This window comes from Staurois parvus, unplaced genomic scaffold (assembly GCF_062004578.1).
Source record: "Staurois parvus isolate SC_StPar_1 unplaced genomic scaffold, SC_StPar_1.0 ptg000814l, whole genome shotgun sequence".
Taxonomy (NCBI): Eukaryota; Metazoa; Chordata; class Amphibia; order Anura; family Ranidae; genus Staurois; species Staurois parvus.
Window position 1 is genome coordinate 1166811 of NW_028318610.1, and position 20675 is coordinate 1187485.

The following is a 20675-nucleotide window of genomic DNA, read 5'->3' on the forward strand; positions in this document are numbered from 1 at the left end:
TTGAGTATTCGATTGGTGCGAAAATGGCGAGCAGAGTATGGTAACCTCATTGAACAAGTGGACAAGGGAAATGTGGATCAACCATTATTTTCCGAGCTGGAAGACCTGATCTGTGAATGGGTTGTTGACAGGAGAGCAAAGGCTTTGGTTGTGAATAGGGATCATATTCAAGAATTTGCCCTTGCAATGGCACCACAGTTTGACATAGCCCCCGAAGACTTCAAAGCATCACAACACTGGCTGGATAATTTCCTTTAGCGAAGTGAACTGTCTTTAAGAAGATACACAACATTGTTTAGGCTGGAAGATACTCAAGTTATTAAGCGAGCACTGGCATTCAAGTCCTTTATTGATGATGCTGACTTCTCTAAATACAATCTTTCCAACATGATTGCTATGGATGAAACTGCAGTGTTTATGGGCCAATCATCTCAAACAACAATTGAACAGCGGGGTGCCTCCTTAGTGTACATTCCCTCAACTGCTTACGAAAGTGCACGTTTCCTGTATTTTGGCAATTCGTCTGGATGGCACTAAAACCTTTAATCATTTCTAAGGGCAAGAAGGAAAAGACTGAACGTGTTTTGGGCGTTTTTATTCTTGAAACTGAAAAAGCCTGGGCCACACAAGCAGTTATAAGGAAGTGGGTCGATTTAATGCTGCCGCTTATCGCTTATAAGCTGTCGCTTATGCGAGGGAGCCAAAGAGGTCTGCTAGTCTGGGATGCAGCCAGCACTCACCGCGCTAAAGACATGAAGACATTTCTTCACGAAAGAAAAATAGATCAAATAATGATTCCCGCAGGAATGACGGCCTATCTCCAGACTCTTGATATTGCAATAAACAAGCCATTCAAGGACAATTTGCGCATGGAAATTATTGACTACATTGAAAATAGAATGGAGAGAAATCAGCATGGAAACTTTGTGAAACCTAAACTGCAAGAAGTTGTGACTTGGGTGAAGAATTCATGGGAGAAAATCACTGACAGTTGCATTGCAAATGCACTGCGAGAAGGCTACCTTGACAAGAAGTACTCATTTAACCTCTTGCCGTCCGCCTGCTGTTTACAAAACGGCAGGGCGGTGGCAGTCCAGGGTCGGGTTGCCGTCCATAAACGGCACCCGCCTTTTCTAGCTGTGCACGCTCCCTGGGAGCGCGCACCACCGCGATCCGGTGCCCGCTGTGTCCTCCAGACACAGTGAAACACCGATCGTCGGACGGGTCCTCTGTACGAGGTCCCGATCATGTGATCACTGATTGGCGAATCAGTGATCACATGCAAAGTAGTAAGCAAGATGTCACTTGTGACATCATTGCTTACTATGTGTGAAATCTGTGAATGATCACAGAGGTCACATGGTACAGGGCTATTCACAACAGCCTTGTACCATGTGACAAGCTGTGACCACTCACAGCTCACTCAGTAATTCTCAATGACTGCAGGAATGCAGACAGAGAGAAAGAGAAATGATTGCTTTTACATCCTATATGGGTGTAAAAGCAATCAGTGTAAAAAAAAAAAAATCTTCATCACCCCCCACAAGTAGTACAGTGTCACCATGGTGACAGTGTACTGCTAGGGTGACAGTATGTACAAAAAAAAAATAAAAAATAATAATATAAAAAAAATAAAATAAAATGTAAAAAAAATGTTTAAAAATTATAATTTTTGGTTATAAACTAATTTGGATTTTTTTTTTTTTACTAAAAAAATAACGGAATAAATTTTGGCTAAGATTTATGATGAAATATTATTTATTTGCAAAATTTTATTTAAAAAAACACTTTTTTCAAAATTTTTGAACTTTTCATTTACATAGTAAAAAAAATAAAAATCCCAGCAGTGAATAAATACCATCAAAATAAAGCTTTATCTGTCTCAAAAAAATGGTAAAAAATTCATATGGGTACAGTATTGCATGACCGCGCAATTGTCATTCAAAGTGTGATAGCGCTGAAAGCTAAAAATTGCCCTGGACAGGAAGGGGTAAAAGTGTCCGGACTGGAAGTGGATAAGGACAGTGCCATTGCTAAACATGAGAGATTTGGTCCACTGATTCTGAAAGAAATGGACTCACAAGAAATTCACCAGGAAATTCAGGGATTGGATTGCTATGATGATGCTCCAGAAGATGATGACATGATTGTCATTGAATAAATGAGTCAATTCTTGATACTGTAGGATTCACAGTTTGTCTGGTTTGTGTTGACAACTACCGTACCGTATACAGGTAATAAATTTCCTTTATTTTCATTTAACAATAAATGTGTACCGTATTCTTCTTCATGGAAAAATAAGATATCCCCTGAAAATAAGACCTAGCGCATCTTTGGGAGCAAAAATTTATATAAGAGACTGTCTTCTTTTCGGGGATACAGGGTAACTATATGCTGTGATTTGTCCTTGCATGCCAGCATGTTCTTTTGATGCCTTTAAACTTGTCTGGTCATAATATAACAGGATGCATTTAAATTATTTCCATTTCATGTGATTTTCCTCCATCTTCATTGTAACCCTGTAACACATTACACTGTTCTTTGTGTGAGAGCATGAAATGTGTGGGGTGAGAGAGTTGGATATTTGGTTGCATAGCGTGGAATGCAATCTGTATTGTGGAGAGCAATTACTCATTTAGTTTTGGTGGTTCTCAAACATGCAAGGGCCTCAAAAAAGGGCAAATTTGAGGAAATCTGGGAATGTAGGAACACTGTACCAATGATTTTAGATTCTAAAGGTACTTATTGCATCAAAACCAGGGTTACAAGCAAATGCATTTTGAGGGCTTTCAAATTGTTCTTTATTGGGGTTAGTAATATAAACAATACATTAGTAAATTAATCACATAATGGAGGATAGGTTTAAAAGTAAAAATCACTAGGTAGGCTAGGAAAATGTAAATAACAATGTAAATAAAACCTACCAAAAATAAAGATAATGGTAGGTAGGCTGATAAATAAAATATGGAAAGACTGACTGGTCATAAACACAAAAGATGAAAAGATGCACTGACATACATATACAAATCCCAGTTACACTGGTAGCAATGTTTCTGGGAATCTTCCAGGACGGCAAACCTAACTAGGTCTGTTATCCTGGAAGATGATTGTAGAAAATCCCAGTTAACCACACTGGTTACAATGTTTCTGAGAAACTTCCAGGATGGCAGGCCTACTTAGGTTTCTCATTCTTTAAGATGGTGGGAGAAATAATGGTAAAACCCTAGGAGGTCTTTTCATGAATGTTTTCAAGCAAGATTCACACAGCTTCCAGTCAACAATTTTTAAAAGGACTTAATTTCCAATTATGAACATTAATGTTATTCACAAACATTGCAGCGAATGAGTAAAGTAAAAGTCTCTTTCGGGGTTTTTTATTATAAACTTCCACAAAAATGGGTATGCAAAAATTCAAATATTCCAAACAAATAAATCCTGAATCCTTTTGTGTATAGTAAGACTCCTGCCAGTGCTATCTACCACTGCCACCACCAAATCAGGATGAAAGGCTTACGAGAAAAGAGATCCCAATAAGTCAGTCTGCACTTGTGTATAGTACAATCCCTCAACAGAATACTTGGAGTAATGGAGCTACAAACAGCCAACAGCCAAAGATGCACTTCCTTTAATGTGCCAATAGATATTCCTCAGCAGGGGCGGACTGGCCATTTGGAAACTCGGGCACTGCCCTAGGGCCCGGGGACAGTAGGGGGCCCCATGAGATGCCCCTGGTACATTTTTCATAGGCTTTTTTGAGTTTAGGCAAAGACACAGGGGCCCCATGATCCCCTATTGCCCAGGGGCCCCATGAGTTGTCAGTCTGCCCCTGTTCCTCAGTTGTCAACAGATTATAAAAGCAAAAGACTCTTCCAATGGTACAGATCATTCAAAATAGTTTATTAAATCAAACATCAGCATCCAAGAGTTCCTCCCTCCATATATATCCGTTACTCTGCATTGTGCTATCAAAATGAACATAAATGTAATGAATATTTTCTTGGTATTTTGCCATTATTTTTTGTATGTCAAATCATATATCACGCTTTTGTAGTTTTTGACCAGGTGATCTTTTCATATTTTATTATATAATTGTATTGATGGCTTTATTTACATATTTACATTTACATTTTACCTACTCCTATACCTACAGTATATCATTTAGATATTTTTAGCATTGTTGTAGGGGGCATTTGAGAGCCTCTGAAATGCAAAGACTGTAACTTTTTGGACTTTTTTTTTTTTTTGGACAACATTTTAAATCTTTGGTTATTCTTTTTAAATCAGCTCCGGGGGCAGTATATACAATGAATGTGTCCCTTGTGTCCCTTTTGCTGGTGGTTGCTGTGTTTATTGAAATCTTCATTCTTTGCTGTGTTTATTGAAATCTTCATTCTTTTTCCCCCTGGATATCCACACAGCTGTGATATTCCAGTGCTGCAAGGGTTAAAATGAGCCATTGGACCTGTTGCCCTTTCTGTCATCCTATTCCATTCATAGACATTGTACTAATGATTCCCACAATGAAAAGTGCTTTATGAATGAACATGGGCGGATGAATGAAAGGTCTCAACCATTCATAGAGTGTTTTTCATTGTGGGAAGGGATAGTACAACTTTTATGAATGGAGCAGAGGGAGAATAAAGGTGGCATAGGTGACACTTATGACAAAACATCAGCATCCAAGAGTTCCTCCCTCCATATATATATCAGTTGCTCTGCATTGTGCTATCAACATGAACATAAATGTAATGAATATTTTCTTGGTATTTTGCCATTATTTTTTGTATGTCAAATCATATATCCCGCTCTTGTAGTTTTTGACCAGATGATCTTTTCATATTTTATTATATAATTGTATTGATGGCTTTATTTTTATTGAAATCTTCATTCTTTGCTGTGTTTATTGAAATCTTCATTCTTTTTCCCCCTGGATATCCCCACAGCTGTGATATTCCAGTGCTGCAAGGGTTAAAATGAGCCATTGGACCTGTTGCCCTTTCTGTCATTCTATTCCATTCATAGACATTGTACTAATGATTCCCACAATGAAAAGTGCTTTATGAATGAACATGGGCAGATGAATGAAAGGTCTCAACCATTCATAGAGTGTTTTTTCATTGTGGGAATGGATAGTACAGCTTTTATGAATGGAGCAAAAAGGTGGCACAGGTGACACTTATGACAAGTGTCTTCTGACAGGTCTAGTGGCTCGTATTAACCCCTGCAGCACTGGAAGATCACAGGTGCTGGGGTATCTGGGAGGAACAGAGGATTGAAGGTTTCACCGAACACAGCAGCCAACAGTACAGGGACACTTTTTATTCATTGCAAGTACAGTCCCTGGTGCTGATTTAAAACAAATATTTCATTAAATGTCAGCTTTAAGCTTTATATTGTATGCAGTCGGTGTGTTGGGCAGCCATGACACTAAATGAAGATAGATGCGAAGTGGTTAGTGGCAGCATGGAAAATAAATGTATGCTTCTTTTTACTGTAATAATATATTTTTGGTACAAACTTCAGAATGTTATCAAATATTATTCTCCAAAGGTGTCACATTTTAAGCCCTCTGGATGATAGAAAGAATACTGATACTCTACAGAAAAGCATTCCATCAGATTGTCAAGTAATAAACGTGTCGAAGCTGTTTGTGGCACAATGAATTTTTCTGTATGGCCCATAATAAAACACAATAAATAGTTAGGAAAAGGGCGCACCGACCTAGTGCATTATTGAACAAGATGTATGATCCAAACAACATCTGAGTCCATACGATGGAACCCTGGATGAGCAACTGGCTAACGTGCTTCGAGGACACAACCTCTTCCTCAGAGCCAACCTCTGAGGAAGAGGTTGTGTCCTCGAAACGCGTTAGACAGTTGGTCATCCAGGGTTCCATCATATGGATGTTGTTTGGATCATACATCTTGTTCAGTTTGACATGCCTGTGTTATGTCCATTGTGAGTATGATACCTATTTTGTTTCTTCAATAAATTATTGTAAACGATAGTGCACTAGGTCGGTGCGCCCTTTTTCTGTTTCTCCATTTGTATCCAGTGTATTTGGACCACCCCGGTCTGTTGAGGGCAGCAAGCAGTGCATATTCCAGAAAATTCCAGAACATTCCTATTGGGTCTACTGAGTCCTTTCCTAGCGCAGGAGTAAAGTGTTTGTTGTGTTTGATTTACAATAAATAGTTAACATGGGTTTTGTTGTGAATGGATCTTACCTGGTTCTTGGTGTGGTCATTTTAGCTCTGTATTTCACTTCTTCCATAAAACTATAAATTAGTAGGAAACTCCCATTTCATATGGTCATTACCTAACAAACTGCACTGCTTATCTTTTTATGAAAAGTCTGGGCTTTAATACTTTGAGTCACTGACCTAGAACAGGAAAACAACAAGTAAAGTATGCATATGTGTTCCAGGCCAGTGGCTCAAAGCTGAAGCCAAAAAAAATGCAACCAGCATTTCCAGAAAAAGTTCAGCAGTGGCGGAAACATATTTCTCTTTTGATTGGTTACCTTTATTGTACATGATGCATAAGGGTTGATTTACTATTGAATTGAATAATATAATCAAAGCAAAAACACTGAAATTTGAAATATAGCGCCAAGTTCGCACATCGCTGAGCAAAGTCGCAAAATTGTTTTCAGTGTCTGATGACGAATTTCCCCCACGAATCATTATCACTCAATTCTGCAAGTGGTTCTGATTTACTATCGCTGTTCTCTAGCCGGTCTAAAACCACTTTTGACCTAAAGGGACGCTTTTTGGACACCATGGACGTTTCTCAGTTTCCAGGCAGAAAGAACAGTAAAAATGCAGGCAGGGCGCCGGACAAAGCAGTAGGGACAAAATGTATGTGAAATGGTTTGATACAGTAATGTTTTACTATGTGATTTTAGTGAATGTCATTTTCAAATTTCCTGCCGTTCCGTCCCCCGTATGTCCCGATGGAACCCAGAAGACAGATGCCGGCATCGGCTGGAGGACATTACAGGGGACACTGCAGGAGGGACATTGCGGGAGCACAGGACAAGGTAAGAGAAGAACAGATCCCGGAGCAGCGCCGCATGGTAAGCCCGAGTGTAGCTCGGGGTTACCGCTTTTGGTACTGAAACTTTACCCCGAGCTACACTCAGGAATACCACCAGGGAGGCTACGTGTTGACAATAAAACCTGGAAGCTGATTGGTTTCTATGACGAGCTGCTCCAGATTTTGCACTCCAGTTTTAGTAAATCAACCCCAGATTGTCTGGGGGAAAAAAATGATGTAGTATTTCCTATTTCTCTATTGTATGGCTTTTTCCTGCCCTGCTTAAAACAAATACTCTGGCTAATAGTGGCTGAATGGTTAGCTTTGACACCGATTTTGCCCAATTACAATAATAGGTTTCATAAAATAACAGTTTTGGTGGTTGCTGAAGTAGAAAACTAAATTGTCCATTAGGTCTATATCACTACCATATTATATAGCCCCAAGATGTACATTTTTAGATTCTTGGATACATTCTGTTTCTGCAATAGACATATCACCTTAAGGGTCCATGCACACTAGGGGCAGAAAATGCCAGAACCTTTGGCAGGAAAAAAGTCTCATAATGGGTTGTATTGCACAATTCCACTCCTAATGTTGCGTTTTGGCATGTTTATGAGTGTTAAGCATTTCTTCTGTCTAAATGATTCTCAAGGGGCTTTTTTACTGCCTCTAAACACAAAACACCTGTATAAGAAGCACTTTTTATGCTCAATGAGTATAGATCCTTGCAGTTAACCCTTTGAGGACTGTAAGATTTTGGAACGCCAAAAGAATCCATTTTTTTGTTTTTAAGGTTCGTACATTTCAGTTGCTGTAACTAAGCCATTTCATGAAATAATTGGCAAAAAGCTAGATCCATTTGTTGTTTTTTGATCAGAACTAATATTTTGACTCAAACCAAGAAAAAAGAGTTTTAAATTCTTAATCAGATGATAGAGGCAATTAAAAACATGGGACAAATGCGTCCCTTGGTCCTCAAAGGGTTAAGCAGCAAATAAAGAAAATGTATGTTTCTGAAACAAAGAACATTTCAGGCATGAAAATCTTCCAGCTTGATGGAACACTATTTATCCTGATAAGACTGAAGCCTCTGGAATCATGTGCGTATGTTATATGTTGCTCAAAGAATATGTGTGTAGAAGAGCTGCGATCATTTCAGCATTTTAAAATCCTAACACAAACTACAAATAAACAAGAATAACAATATAAAATGTAATTATTTTTAAAAAGTATTTCTATATTATAAAATAAAGAGCGTCAGTCCCTTATTTGTTCAAAAATAACTGAAAGATTATAACTGAAGGCTGTCAGATGACTTGTTGGAAAAACATTTCATTTTGCCTGGAGGAAAAATTTGAAAGATCACATGTGAAATGGGATCAGAGTATTCCCCGACTCTATCTTTTTAGTGCATGGCAATCATTTGAAAAACTTGGAAAATGGCATATGGGATGACAGGCAGGGTCCTGTAAAACCAACATAACAAGCAGAAGTCGACAAATCGCTGGTCTAGTTACATATCGGACTACACATGCTAAGCCACTAAATTTAATACATTTAACCCTTTGAGGACCAAGGGACGTATTTGTCCCATGTTTTTAATTTCGTGTATCATCTGATTAAGAACTTAAAACTTTTTTTTTTTTTTTTGGTTTGAGTCAACATATTAGTTCTTATCAACAAACCACAAATGGATCTAGCTTTTTGACAATTCTTTCATGAAATGGCTTAGTTACAGCAACTGAAGTGTACGAACTTTAAAAACAAAAAAATTTATTCTTTTGGCGTTCCAAAATCTTACAGTCCTCAAAGGGTTAAGAAAAAAGTATTTTCATTTATGTGATAGGTTCCACTGTTACACATCCCTGTGGTTTCAGAGCTGCCTTATTAAGTTTAAAAAGAAATTCAAAATTTCAGTAACACAACATTTTCCTGTGATTTGCTGTTTTTCATGTTTGACTAATATATATTTTTCTATTCCATGAAATTTAGAAAGAATCAGTTTATTGAATTGTGATGTATTTAATTGTATTTGTAATATTTTTAAACGTTGTTTTTTAGATGTTGAAATGGAATGATACTACTACTACTACTACTAATAATAATAATAATAATAAAAAAGATAATTAAAACTAGAAAGAAACAATTTAGTGAAAAGTAAAGTTAGTCTTATGAGATAGAGCAGCAGCAGTGCTTATCATATACATGTGAACAGAAAAGCTTGGAGCATAGAGAGTTGCTGTAATCCAGTTATTTATCTTCTTGGGATTAGACCGGCACAAAGCTCCTAGGTAAGAGAGAATGTTACTTACAGTTGATGTAAATATCCTGGCTCTTCAGCTGTTCCCCTCTTAGATGTGATACTCTGGTTAAGCAGCTCACACTATATAGCCAGCATATCCACTCCCCTCTGGCCAATCAGAGACATTGCATGTCATTCAGCCGTCATCTGCAGCATCTCTCAAATACAAAAGCCATCTCTTGTACTGTGGAAACATATCCTCGTTTTCTGTTATTTCACCCTTTATGGCCAAACATGCTAATTAGGTATCTGACTGATTCTAACATTGGAACAATATATATATATATATATATATATATATATATATTCGTCTCGTCAAAGCGTACATCATTTTAATTCTTGACTGTCAAGATCGACATTTTGCGCCTGACATTATGCTACCAGCAGCACAAAACTGCTTCAATTCAATACAAATCATAATTTAGCGTACTGAATGGTATACTTACCTTAGTACATTAGATGAAGCTGTGTTAACATTAACCTCCCTGGCGGTATGATTCTTTCCGATTTTTTTGTGCTGAAAGCGGTACCATTATTTTGCATGGAAATATGTAGTTTTTTTATTGTAGGCTGTAATATTTGGGAATAACTCACTGAAATCTGTCCGAACAAGAGTCTAGTAAACATTCCGGGTATGATAAAATGTGAAACACGAAATCATAAATTATAATTTAATAAATCATAAATAATAATATAATAATAATAAATCTAATTCAATAATATAATCAAACCAAAAACACTGAAATTTGAAATACAGAGGCAAATTCGCACATTGCTGAGCAAAGTCGCAAAATCGTTTTCAGTGTCTGATGAGGAATTTCCTCCACGAATCATTATCACTCAATTCTGCAAGTGGTTCTGATTTACTATCGCTGCTCTAAAACCGCTTTTGACATAAAGGGACGCTTTTTGGACGCCATGGACTTTTCTAAGTTTCCAGGCAGAAAGAACAGTCAAAATGCAGGCAGGGCGCCGGACAAAGCACTCGGGACACAATGTATGTGAAATGCATTGAAACAGCAATGACAGCAAAAATGAAATTTTTTTAAAAATTTCAAATTTCCCGCCGGTTCCGGCGCCCGTACGTCCCGACGTCACAGGGACTGGAACACAGAAGCCGGATGCCGGCATCGGCCGGAGGAGATGGCCGGGGACGCTGCAGGGGACAGATCGCGGGAGCGAAGGACAAGGTAAATGCTGCAGGACCCCCAGAGCAGCGCCGCATGGTAAGCCCGAGTGTAGCTCGGGGTTACCGCTTTTGGTATAGAAATTTTACCCCGAGCTACACTCGGGAATACCGCTATGGAGGTTAAATACCCAATCAAGGGAAATAACCAAAAAACTTGCACATGATTGAAAATTCAACATTCACTTTGCAAGGTGAACATACTGATTTAGTAAATCAAGCCTGATACATATGGTAGGGAGTATTATTTATTATTATACAGTATTTATAAAGCGCCAATAGTTCGCTCAGCGCTGTACATTACAAAGGGGGACAGAACATGTGACAGAACAATACCAATACAATGCAAAACATGACGGGATCGAGGGCCCTGCTCTTTCGAGCTTACAATCTAGGAGGGAGGGGATGGTGGCACAGGAGGAGATAGCTGTGGGGGATGGAGTGGTAGGAAGAGTGGAGGAGGTTGGCAAGTTAGCAGGGGGTGGGGTAGGCTTCCCTGAAGAGATGGGTTTTCAGGGTGCACCTAAAGGAGAGGAGAGTAGGTGATAATCTGATGGGTTGGGGCAGGGAGTTCCAGAGGATGGGTGACACCCTGGAGAAGTCCTGGAGGCGGGCATGGGAGGAGGAGACCAGGGAACTAAAGAGAAGGAGGTCTTGTGAGTAAAATAAAAAAATGAAGATGTTGAAATGATTTACTAAAAGAGTAAAATGTTCACTTTAATTTATTCAGAGTTCTTTGGTCTTTATAGATGGCACTTCTGTAAATTTAACAATGGTGACTTGAAATCAAAAATATGTTTGAAATGTTGTTTTTCAAACACTGAAGAGTATGAATGCTATGTGAAAAGGTGATCTGCAGCAGTTCTTCATGCCTATCTATAAATAGTGATGAACTTCAGGTCTGGATTGAACATGAGTCTGACCCAAACCCAGTCTACTTAATGTTTGGCGAATGGGCAAATATAGTGGTCATACTTGGTCAGTTCATCCACCGGAACCCCAGGCTGATGTTTGTAAACAAATATCAGCCAGAAGTCTGTTATTTTTCAGCAGTAGCACTGATTCCACAAAATGACTTATTATTATACAGTATTTATAAAGCGCCAACAGTTTCGTTCAGCGCTGTACATTACAGAGGGGGACAGAACATGCGACAGAACAATAACAATACAATGCGATACACGAGGGTTCAAGGGCCCTGCTATTTTGAGCTTACAATCTAGGAGGGAGGGGATGGTGGTACAGGAGGAGATAGCTGTGGGGGATGGAGTGGTAGGAAGAGTGGAGGAGGACGGCAATTAGCAGGGGGCTGCGTAGGCTTCCCTGAAGAGGTGGGTTTTCAGGGTGCGCCTAAATGAGAGGAGAGTAGGTGACAGTCTGATGGATTGGGGTAGGGAGTTCCAGAGGATAGGTGATATCCTGGAGAAATCCTGGACGCGGGCATGGGAGGAGGAGACCAGGGAACTAGAGAGAAGGTCTTGAGAGGAGCAGAGTGTGCGTGTTGGCTGGCTGGTGTTTGTAAACAAAGCTCGAGCAGCTCTGAGTAAAGGGACTCGTCCCCAAAACGTGTCAGTCTCCTGACCGCACTGACTGTTGGAACACCTTGCCCGCTGTTGTGGCCATCTCCATTATGCAAAAGCGTTTTATACATGCTTTGTCTGTGAGTATGTTTTTGTCTTTTATATCTTTGAATAAATCTTGGATAATGCACTAGGTGTGTGCGCCACCTGTCTGTTCTTTTTATTGATAAATATGAATATGACGTCACCCAGTATTCCTAGCCAGTTTTCCAATTTATTTACGTACATACAAGCAGCCAGCTGGGGATCTGTCATTTGTGGTGGGAATAACGAGTGGTGAACATTGCTGGGTAGTGAATAATCATGTCAGTGGGTCAACATCGCCAGGGGCAGGTAATCGAGATTGACATGGATCTACAAGGTCATCGCTGGATGATGTAATTGATGCTGGATTTACATTTTATTCCAATGCAGGACTTTTTACTTGGTGTATGTGTTATAGTGTCTCACAGAAGTGAGTACGCCCCTCACATTTTTGTAATTATTTTATTATATCTTTTTCATGTGACAACACTGAAGAAATGACACTTTGCTACAATGTAAAGTAGTTAGTGTACAGCTTGTATAACAGTGTAAATTTGCTGTCCCCTCAAAATAACTCAACTTAACTGCTTCCTGACCACCCTATAGCAGCAATACTGCTACAGGGTTGCACGGGTGTGCAAAATCACGTGTATATATACGTGATTCGCTCTACCGTGGTTTTTACGTCCCTCCCAGATAGCGTCAGATTGCCCGTCAGTACACCAATACTCACATTTAACCCCTTGTTTGCCAAGAAACGCTCATACACAATAAACCTCCATTGCTAGTATAGTGCCTGAACGGATCAATATCTTTGATTAGATCAGCACTATACCAGCGTTCACATTAGTATAGCGTCCCCAAAAACACAGCATTGTATTTAGCCCCTATGCTTATCCCCCCCTTTCTCCCTCAGCAAGTGCAGTGTCAGTAGGTCACTGTCACTTGATACATTGCACACAAAACCGCAGTGTTGGCAGAATCAGGCCTGATCTCTGTTAGCACTTGCCGGTAAATTTTGAGGACTCTCATATGTAGCAGAGTGCCAGTACTAGTGCTGCGCTACCTTTTGATGAACTGGCGAGTACCAGCGGCCTAGTCCATCCTGGTCTTTCACATACCAGCACTGCAGTATCACTTGGTGATGTGGCGAGTCCCATAAGTGCAGTACAAGCTGCTGCGGTGGCGAGTACAATTATTGTTCCGCAACCACCAAGAATTCGCACACAGGCCTATAGAGCCTCTAGTATCCTTCCAGATGTGCTTGCAAATCCTGATTGGCAGCCCACAAATTCTGCAGCACCCTTACTTCCCCCATTCACTGCCCAACCCGGAATTCAGGTGGAAACAGAAAATGTAACTACTCCCCTTGATTTTATGGAGCTGTTTTTCATGGAAGATCTGTATGAATTGATTGTGGGTCAAAGCAATTGATATCCACAACAATTTATCGCCTCCAACCCAAATTCAAACCTTGCCAGACCAGTCGCATGGAAACCCATTACGGTGACCGAATGTAAAAAATTTTTGGGCCTAGCCCTCAACATGGGCATTACTAAAAAAAAATTAATTGCGGTTGTATTGGTCCACAGACCGGATTCATCATATGCCGTGTTCTCCACTGCCATGGCCAGGCATAGATATGAGAGTATAATGTGTTTTACACATTTCAATGACAATACACTCTGTTGTCCTCGGGGTGACCCTGAATTTGACCGGCTCCACAAAATGTGGCCCCTCGTAAATCACCTTAACCAAAAATTTGCAAATATCTATACTCTTCAGCAAAAATTCTGTGTTGATGAGTCCCTCATTAATTTTTCTGGCCACCTTGAATTCAAACCGTTTCTCCCCAGCAAGCGAGCCAGATATGGGGTCAAGATGTATAAGACCTGTGAGAGGGCAACAGGCTATACATACAAGTTTCGGATTTACGAGGGACAAGATGGTCACGTGGAGCCCCCCGGATGCCTAGACTACATGGGGAGCAGAGGCAAGATGGTTTGGGACTTGGTGTCATCATTTTTCCATATGGGGTACTACTTATGTGTGGATAATTTTTATTCAAGCGTGCCACTATTGAGGCTTTTTTGTACAATCTTGGAACTGGCGAATGTGGCAAAGTGTGACCTAACGTGTGCCCACCATTAGGAGTGGGTGGATGCAGGGCGGTATATTCTAATGGTGGGCATACCACACACTTTTTCTGGCAGAGATTTCTTCTCTTTTTCATTCATTCCACAGGCTGCATACAGAAAAAGAGAACATAGCATATATACCCAACAAGGACCAGCAACGTACTGGTACATCACTGGACTTTGAATGGTTATACCAGGATGATGCCTACAGCTGCAGGCATCATCCTGGTATAATTTTTTTTCATGTAAAAGCAATCCTAATGGCTAATTAGCTGTAGGATTGCTTTTACAAGCAGCGGGAGACAATGCAGCCCCTCCCCCACTGCCTTCCATGGCTTTCTCGGGCAGTCCCATGCCATGACTTGAGAATGCAGCTGGTGGTTCTGCCAACTGACCAGAGCTGATTGGAGACTGGAATGGTGCCAATCATCTCTATAGTCTAAGAAATCGGAATCTACAAGCATTTCATAGCTTCAGTTTCGCAGGATATAAACTGCGCCATTTGTAAATTGGGAAAGCATCTGATCACACCGATCTGATCACAACCAGATTTATCCAAAAAAGATTATCTGACAACGCCCATTGAAGTTATAGGGGATATTTTCATTCCCTGTGATAGCATTAAAAGTGTTAAAAAAAAAGGGACAGTATAAAAATAATTAAAAAAATCAAAATAACTTTAAAAAAAAAAGCACCCTTGCCCCCCCCCCCCCCATCACCTCACACATGTGCACCTGCGTGCGCGAGCGCTGACCCTGTGACGGTATGTACACAACTGTTGCACCATGCATGTAAGGTGTCACCCCGAATGTCAGATCAAGGGCAATAATTCTAGCACTAGACATCCTCTGTAAATCTAAAATGGTAGCTTAAGGCTTTTAAAGCGTTGTGTATGGATATTAAAAATGTATGCAGTTTGTTGCCATTGCATGGGGCATTCACAGTTTTAAAGCATGTCATATTTGGTATCTATTTACTCGGCATAACATCATCTTTTATATGTTACCAAATACTTTGCCAATATATTGTATTTTTGTGCATTAAAAGCAAAAAAAGTGGATTTGTTTTTAAATTTCAGGACCCACCGTTTTATTCACTAGGGTGTCTGCTTTAAAACAAATATATAATGTTTGGGGGTTCAAAGTAATTTCCTAGCATAAAATAGAATTTTGAATGGGTTATCACCCCCTATTATGCATAACAGAATTCTTCTCTCTTTTCTGGTTCTATTGCTCTATGAAGAAGACATCACAAAATCAAATAAAATAGCACTTTTTTTGAGAATCTTTGTCATTTAGTTCCTCCTTATATATGGACTCCTTGTAGCTTATCTGTGTCCTAGATGATGTACCTGAGTAAGGACAACATACCTTTTTGTATTTTCATTCTCATTATGTTTTTATAATGATTTTTAATCTTATTTTTCACATTTCACACACAACACCTTCATCTTTTCACTTATCACTTTCACACATATTTATATATTTTTTTTCTTTTTCCTTTTTTACGTGTATTGTTTTGAACAATTTTTAATTCTTTCCTGTTTATTTTTCACTTTCACCTTTTGTATCTTCTATGTTCGCTCTCTTTATATGTTTCTTTCTGATTTGATTTAAAATTTTCCTCTTTTCGACTTTTTTCTCCTTTTCCCTTCTTTTTTTTTTTACAAGCTTCTTTTTCTCCTGCTCTTTTACTCATAAATTTTCTTTTTCTTCTCCCCCCCCCCCCCCCCCCCCATTTATATATTTTTCCTTTCATACTTTATTTTATATATATATATATATATATATTTATATATTACTTTCCATTTTCCTCTTTTTTTCCTTCTTGATTATCTCCTATATTTTATTATTCCCTTCGCCTGCACATACTTACCTCCCACCATGGCCGATGATGCTACATATAGCTTCCGACCTGTCTGTTTTCCCCAGCCTCTCTGACCAAGCCCCCAATGGGTGGGGCGAAACATGTCAGAGGGTGTGACCAGAGTGACGGCTGAGTCCAGGTAGAGCTTTCATAGCTTTCTATTTGACTCCTGGGGAGTCCTCCCAACATTCAGTATGTCTCTGGTATGACTCGGAACGCTGCTCCTCTCTCTTTCTCTGCCGGCAGGGTGATTATACTTTTTGTCCAGCTTTCAACATCGCCACAAGCTTGCTACAAGGCATATTAATAAAAGCATTTACTCATATTTTATTTTTCACTTTCACCTTTGTATCTTTTATGTTCACTCCATTTATATGTTTCTTTTTGATATTCAAATATCCTTTTCTTTTTTTTCCTCCTTTTTCCCTCGTTTTTACGAGTTTCTTTTTTTACCCTCCTCCTACTTTATTAATTGGGTATTAAAATCTTTTCTTGTTGATGAGATTATTTTTTTTTCCTTTAAAAACAGAAGTTTGCTTTTAGGGTTTGAACTGTAGTGAACTGTAGTGAGTGGTTAGAACCTCTGCCATGCTTTTATAGTTTCAGACTGCAGAAAATGCAAGCACTCCAAAAAAGTCCAAAATACATTTTTTATTTTAAGTTCCATACCAGAAAATACACCAATGTAGCCCCAACTCAGGATGGAGAGTGAAAAGGATGTGAACGTTGGTGTATTGTTTGATATAGGACATCAGTAAAGCCTTTTTATCTGGACTTTATTGGAGTTCAGACTTTTCCCACAGGCTCACAGAAGCCTCAGCCACGACACAGCGCTCTGCATTCCATGGCATAATGTGTGCCCTGAGCAGGGGCGGACTGACCATTTGGAAACTCGGGCACTGCCCAAGGGCCCGGGGTCAGTAGGGGGCCCCATGAGATGCCCCTGGTACCTTTTTCATAGGCTTTTTTGAGTTTGGGCAAGGACACAGGGGCCCCATGATCCCCTATTGCCCGGGGGCCCCATGAGTTGTCAGTCCGCCCCTGGCCCTAAGTGTCACTGTGCATGTACGGGTGATGTCATCAGCTATTGCTGATGTGAATATCTCCTAAATGGTGCACGTTTAGGGAATTTTAATTGTACCTACAGGTAGGCCTGATTGTAAGCTCATCTGTAGGTACAAGTTCAAAGAGTTTACTACCACTGTAAGCAGCGCACCTTCGCTCAGTCCATATGGTAAGGTATAAGGCATTTTTAGGTGACTTCACTGTTTGTCCTGTTGACCATTTCCTCCAGTAATGAAAGATATGAGAAATCCAAAATTATTAGTTGCCACCAGAACAGGAATAGTGGAAAAAATCTTCCAGTGAGCACACTTGGTCCAGTAACGACTGTCAAAGAGGGCATTCCCAGGAAAGGGGTGGGGTGTCAACCAGTGCTGTATTTAGGGTTCGTGCTGCCCTAGGCAACACAACCCCCCCCCCCCATGGAGAGACCCTGACACCGACCAACACTCCCCCCCACACACACCCACCCAAGAGAGCCTTCCACTACCATCTCCCCCCATACAGTGGCAACCTCCCCCCACCCCGGTGAGAGAGAAGACATTCATCTTCACAGCTCCAGACATCCCCAGGAAGAGTCAGGCTCTGCATACATCATCAAGCAGCCTCTCTCAGATCTCTCCTGGTCCCCATGCTGCGTGTGTTCCTTCTTCCATCCCCTCTTTCAGGGGGCAGCACTGCCCCCCTGAAAAATGCAGCCCTAGGCAGATGCCTTGTTTGCCTTGTAGTAAATATACCGCTGGTGTCAACAGCAAGCTGGTCTCACTGGAAATGGGCAGAATGATGCCAGCAGTTGTTCATCTCAAAGAGAACCACCACCGATAAATGTATAAGAAAGCTGGGGACAGTGCTGGAGAGAGTACGTAGATCTTGACATTTTTTTTTAATATATGAAGGGGTGGGGAGCCAGAAAGTTAAAACACATTGGAGTTCTACTTTAAGTTAAATGTTCTAAAAAATAATATTTTGCCAGAAGGGCTTTTATGCCCTACCTAGCATAACATACTTAAAAAGTATGAAAAACAATTACTAAATGTATATTACTTTTCCAAAACTCATATCATGCTCGACTGAGGCCAGGTAGCTAGCAACTTATGTGAAGCGAAAACAAACAAAAAGTGCACCAACCTTGCGCATTACCTCAGTAAACCAAAATTTTATTGAATACAAAATAATACTCACAAACAATGAAGTATTTCAAGCATGTAAGTCCTCAGAGGAACTATGGCATAGTAAAGCCTGCGCGAGTCCCATCATAGGGGTGGACACTTAGCGTTTCGAAGGGCGTCTCTTCTTCATCAGAGCTTACTTCATTGTTTGTGAGTATTATTTTGTATTCAATAAAATTTTGAAGGTAATGCGCAAGGTTGGTGTGCTTTTTTGTTTGTTTTCGCGTCACAGTATTGGTCGGACTTCCCCAGCCTTGTTTGGAGCTGCACAACCCCATTTACACAGGTGGTCAAATTTTTCAAGTTCTGGTTCCATCTATCCACCTCTTCTGGGTCTCAGAGCGCAGGAGAGTTAATTTCTAATTTTCATTGCTAGCACCTTATGCTCATCCTATTAGTATATTTGCTTCATCAGCATGCAAGACTGTAAATGTAGTAATATTGTAAACTCCATCCTACTGCACTGCAGAATCAGGCAGATAAAAAGGAAGCTACGACATGAGGCAAGTGCAAACTAAGCCTTGATTTACTAGTCCTGCACTACACCGGCATATCAAGGCCTTTTGTGTGCTGGCCTCCTTATCTGATTAATAAATGTAGAACAGATGTGCCAATAATTAAATTGTTGGTTGTTGGTGGTCAGAGAACCAGCATAATGCATTGTCTGCGACAGAGACGGAACGTATCCTTTTCCTGGCCATCATGCACACATTTTATTACCTGAGGATACTCCTTGGGTCTACACCTTACCTCTTTTGTCATCCTGTTATCTGCTTTGCATACTACAGGTTGTATAATAATCAATGAAATACAGGTCTACTAAATAGGCTATGTGCAAGTTTTCACATTGTACTGTTGCAAGAAAAAGTATGTGAACCCCTTGGGATTACGTGGAGTTTTGCATGAATTGGGCATAAAATGTGCTCTGAACGTCATCTAAGTCACAACAATAGAAGAACACAGTCTGCTGAACATAATACTACACAAACATTAGATGTTGGCATGGTTTAATTGCACATAACATGTAAACATTCAAAGTGCAGGGAGGAAAAAGTATGTGAACCTTTGGACTTAATAACTGGTTGACCCTCCTTTTGGCAGCAATAACCTCAACCAAACGTTTCCTGTAGTTGCAGATCAGACCTGCACAATGATCTGGAGTCATTTTGGACCACTCCTCTTCACAAAACTGTTTCAGTGTAGCAATATTCTTGGGATGTCTGGTGTGAATCGCTGTCAGGGTCTGCCACAGCATCGCGCCCGACGCATGCGCGGTCTTGTCAGCTTGTGTCGGGATACGGGCACTAGGTCCCGGCCGGCCGCGGCTGAGGGAGACTCGCGCATGCGCAGTAGGCGCCGCAAGTCCCCGCTGGGCGGCCAATGACAGCGCAGGGCGCGGTATTTAAAGATGCCCTGCACTGTAATGAATTGCCGCAAGGTCTCTTCCTGTACCTGTGTTCCTGCATTCCTGTGTTCCTGTGCCTGTACCAGATATTGACCCGGATTGCCCTGACTATGCTGCCTTCTCCAGATATTGACCCGGATTGTCCTGACTATGCTGCCTTCTCCTGATATTGACCCCCCCGGCTTGTTCTGACCTCTCTGCGGACTGACCTACCCTTACTGACCCTGCGTGTGACCTGACTATTCTTTGCCTGCCGTTTCTGTACCTCGCTGCCCCCTCGGTGACAACTGGCTAGTTTGACCACGATCCATCCATCCATCCTGCCTGGGCCTGCCGTCCTCCTCACATCTGGCTCTCCTCCTGTATCCATCCCCGGGGGTTCCCTCTGCCACGGGTGGGATTGCTCGGAGGTCGAGACCTGGTCCTGGTCTGCTTCAAGTCCATCCCCACCATCAGGGGCCCTGGTGAACATGCAGACCGGGACTTAGACTCCACGCTCTGGGTAGTCCTGCCTAGTGGGCGCCAGAGGCACCACCAGGCGGATTCGTAACAATCGCTCTCTTAAGGTCATGCCACAGAATTTCAATCGGGTTGAGGTCAGGACTCTGACTGGGCCACTCCAGAAGGCGTATTCTGTGCTGTTGCAGCCATTGTTTTGTTGAATGACTTGTATGCTTTGGGTCATTGTCCAGTTGCATCACCCATCCTCTGCGGAGCTTCAGTTGGCAGACGGATGGTCGTACGTTTTCCTGCAAAATGTCTTGATAAACTCTGGAATTCATTTTCCTATCAATGACAACAATCCGTCCAGGCCCTGAGGCAGCAAAGCTACTACTTTGACATTTAAGATTTCAGAGTTAAGGAGGCCACACCTGAATAATTTTCTTTTGTTCGAACAG

General features: G+C 40.8%; 1 protein-coding gene across 1 annotated transcript in view; it reads right to left on the reverse strand.

The window, feature by feature from the left end:
* Positions 1-9423, reverse strand: part of DDC (dopa decarboxylase) — a 217630-nt gene extending 208207 nt beyond the window's left edge. The window contains exon 1 of the mRNA XM_089654936.1: positions 9357-9423. The gene's annotated coding sequence lies outside the window, so the exon portion shown is untranslated. The remainder of the gene's footprint in view (positions 1-9356) is intronic.
* Between the last annotated feature and the right edge of the window lie 11252 nt (positions 9424-20675).